This window comes from Arvicanthis niloticus, chromosome 7 (genome assembly GCF_011762505.2).
Source record: "Arvicanthis niloticus isolate mArvNil1 chromosome 7, mArvNil1.pat.X, whole genome shotgun sequence".
NCBI lineage: Eukaryota > Metazoa > Chordata > Mammalia > Rodentia > Muridae > Arvicanthis > Arvicanthis niloticus.
The window spans coordinates 53,909,574-53,913,905 of NC_047664.1; positions in this window are offsets into that span (position 1 = coordinate 53,909,574).

The following is a 4,332-nucleotide window of genomic DNA, read 5'->3' on the forward strand; positions in this document are numbered from 1 at the left end:
CTCCCAACTTCTTGATGTTTTAAAGCCTGACCATGTCAAAGAACATTTTTATTTTTCAGTTTGCACTGGGGAGAAGAGGAGAGATTGGCAATGACCTTAGCCTGGAGATACAGCAGTCTCCTATGTGCTCTCCTTATCCCCTCCCCTCACCACTGTCAACAGTATTTTTATTAAACCCTGCTCAAATTAGTTCAAATGTGCCATTTGTTTCTTTCTGGGACACTGACTAATGCACATGGATTTCCTCTGAGCATTTTCAAATGCCAAGAGTACACAATTCATTTTGTTTCTACCACAGTTATTAGTTGAGTGTCTATATGTGTTGGCTACTGTGATAGACCATGGGGATAATATGGTGAAAAAAAAATGAAAGAAAACATTGACATTGTGATGATTGCATACTAGTTGGTTATGACAATGAAAAAAATAAGCAAAATTACACAACAATACTGTTAGGCACTATAAATAAACCAGAGAGAAGGTCTATAATTTGAAATGGAGATCAGAACAGGCTTCATTAAGAAACTTATATTAGAAACAAAAACATAGATGGAGAAACCAAGATATTTTATGACAAAACTAAATTTACACAATATGTTTCCACAAATTCAGACCTACAAAGGATAATAGATGGAAAATGCCAACACAAGGAGGGAAACTATACCCTAGAAAAAGCAAGAAAGTAATCTTCTTTCAACAAACCTAAAAGAAGATAGCCACACAAAGATAATTCTACCTCTAACAACAAAAGTAACAGGAAACAACAATCACTATTCCTTAATATCTCTTAATATCAATGGACTCAATTCCCCAATAAAAAGATATAGACTAACAGACTGGATAGGTAAACAGGACCCAGCATTTTGCTGCATACAGGAAACGGACCTCAGTGTCAAAGACAGACACTACCTCAAAGTAAAGGGCTGGAAAACAATATTCCAAGCAAATGCTTCCAAGAAACAAGCTGAGGTGGCCATTCTAATATCAAATTAAATAGACATTCAACCAAAAGTTGTCAAAAAAATAAGAAAAGAGAAACAAAAATATAAAAAATATAAGAAGTCACAAAAATGTGACTTTTTCTGGTTAAAGGGTACACTAGTAACATAAAGTAGAAACATAGGTGGCCAAAGATATATTTGGCCATAAGAGACCGAGATGATGGCAGAGTTCTTCGGGTTGAGCCAAGGCAGGAAAGAGGTTCAATCATCTGGGTGTGAAGGACCACTCTAAAAAATAGGACGTTTTATTTGGAGTAAAACCAAATAAAATATTGAAGGATTGGAACCTATGTCACAATATGATTTAAGTCTTAAATTTGCCTTGTATTTAGTTTGTAGCCTGTGTGTTGTTTACATATAGTTGTGTGCATCATATGAATGCCAGTAATGGTATAAAACAAACTTATTTAGAGATTCACAGAAATATTCTAGACAAACCAAATTGATGATAAATACCAAATGTGTAGCACAGAATTTGGCACTGAAGTGGTGGCAAATATAACACAGTTGTCTTAGTTAGTGTGTTATTGCTCTGAATAGACACCATGACCAAGGCAATTCTTATAAGGACAACATTTACTTAGGGATGGCATACAGGATCAGAGGTTCACTCCATTATCATCAAGCATAGTAGCATCCAGTTAGGCATGGTACAGGAGGAGCTAAAAGTTCTACATTTTCATCTGAAGGCTTCTGGCAGAATACCGACTTCCAGGCAGCTCAGATAAGGGTCTTAAAGCCTACACCCACAATGACACACCTACTCCAACAAGGGCATACCTTCTAATGGTGCCATTTCCTCTCCCTGGGCAAAGCATATACCAGCCATCACAGAAGTTCTATTTTCAAACATAATCAGCAAGATACCTGGTATCTATTATATGCTGACTATAGCTTAGGCAAATATTATGCAGTTGAAAGGAAAAAGTGAATAGAACCAAATATTCTCATCCTATAGAACATAAAATATACTGATGGTATTTAACATTGAAAGAATGGTTAGAGAATCTAGAATATGCTAACAGTTGATGAGTGCTTAATAAAAAAAATAAAAATAGAAAAAAGAAATAGAAAAGGATCTGGTGAAGAAAGAAGAGCTATACCCAAAGAGCAAATGTTAAGTGAGTGGAACATATTCTTGAGGAAGAGTGGAGAAAGATAAGTAACATATTTGTAGAACAAGGTCTTCAGCCAGAAAGAAGAGAAACTCAGTGGGGACTGAGTAATATTAGGATGCAGAGAGTCAAAACTACTCTGGAGGCTGGAACAGAATCAATAAGGGCCAAATATAGAAGGGATGTTGAGAGAGAGAGAGCAGATCCAGAGTATATACACCTTTAGAAGCCACTGAAAGAATGTAGGGTCATTCCCTGTGCAGTTAAAGCTGCTGTTGGGTTTTGTGCAAAGTCAAGTTTTAGAAGAATGATGGATGTTTCAGCATTGTGAATAGCTTCTTAATAGCAAGGATTGAAGCAGATAGGCCTGATATTAAGAAGGAGATGCTCACTCCAGATGCAGTGGCCAATTAAAGACTGAAAATTATGCCTTATTTAGTGGGAAGATGGCTAGAAGAGCATGCTGTCAGCACCAGACACACTAAGAGAGAAGGGAAGAGTATAGCTGATTGCCTCTTCTTTTACTCCATGGAGAAACACTTCTCTCCATGGAACTGCTATGGGATTAATACATTTGGGAAAATCACTTGGTGATGTTCAGGTTAACCTGCCCCCCCTCCCCTTTTCCTTCTCTATCTCTTCATGAAGAAAGACTTTACATGGAAAAAATAAATGTCTTCCAATTTGTTGTAAGTTTTAAAGATTTCCTATTTAGAGTTTTTTCCATATCTCTTCAGTATTTCTGTTTTTCTTCATTTGGAAATTAATTTTTTAATTACCCATTCTTATTTTCTGTACTCTAGTGTTTTTTTTTTCCTGAAAGTAATTTAAATAGAATGAACTACCCTGATTTAACTCTGTACCTGATAGTCTTCATGTCAGTGTGTCAATCCTTTGGAACCCTGTAGTGTACAAGGATTGGTATTATTCCTTTTTCAACCTAAAGATTTTTAAAATAAATGTAAAATGAATTTCCCCCTGAAGATTATTATTAAGAGACCACCTTCACACCCAGGTCTTCTCAATTTTGAAGGTAAAAATTGAATTTGACCTTTAACTAAAGATCAATTCCACTGGGTAACCAATTTGGACTGATTCCACCGGAGATCACCTAAGAGTATTCTGGCATTGTAAATGGCCATTAAAAGCCATCCGTGCTATAATTCTTTTAGAAACAGATAGTTATGTGAGAGTCATATGATGGTTATTGCTTTATGATTTAGATATTATTTAATGAATAGTTGGAAATATCTATCAAGTCTAACTTGACAAAAGAGGACAGAGAGGACCTCTATCTCAGCCAAGAGTACTTGGAAAAAATGCTGTAATTTCTGAAACCATACCCTTCAAACTGACAATAAATAGCACATTACCCATTTGCTTTATATCTTCATTTAAAATTATCAAAACACTTTGCAGTGCTTTAATGTAGTCTTATGCCTAATTAGAGTCACAGCAATAAATCGTTAGGACATCCCACCACTCCCAACAGAGGTCACTCAGGGGCAGAAATTTTAACCTGTTTTGTTCCTTGGACCGTTTTCACAACAGCAAATTTAAACACATGAAAGATATAGTTAGAGCTCATAGTGAAATAAGGTACATGCTCTCAGGTCTTTCTGTTTTTTCTTTGCTCAAGCTCAGCATTTTTTTTGAGTGTGTACAGTATTGTTGTACACACTGTTATTGTAAGTTACACTGTTGGTAACTTACAATTAGACTTTCAAATTGGTAATTTATCTAATGTTGTTCATAAAGTATCATAAAGTTACTGTAGCTATGACTATCTCATGGCTAATAGAAGCAAATAACTTGTTATTAGATTGCTAAAAGTTGATTATGATATTAATATCATAATATTAATTGTAGTTTATAGTTTACATGGAACACAATGCAGTTTACCGTTTTCTTCAAATAGATTCACTTTCAAGTTCCTTTATTTAACCTCTATTTCATGAACCATGGACCTGGGCACTATTCAAGATGTTGTTGTTGTTGTTGTTCTTGTTCTTGTTGTTGTTTTTGTTTAGGTTAAAAAAAGAGACAGACAGATGAATGGAAAACAGGAAAGAAGGAAATAAAGAAGGAAGAAAGGAAGGAAGGAATGAAAGAAGAAAGCTAAGAAGGAAGGAAGGAAGAAAGGAAGGGAGGGAGGGGGCAGGGAGGGAGGGAGGGCGGGAGGGAGACAAGGGAAGAGAAATCAGTACAATGTCAAA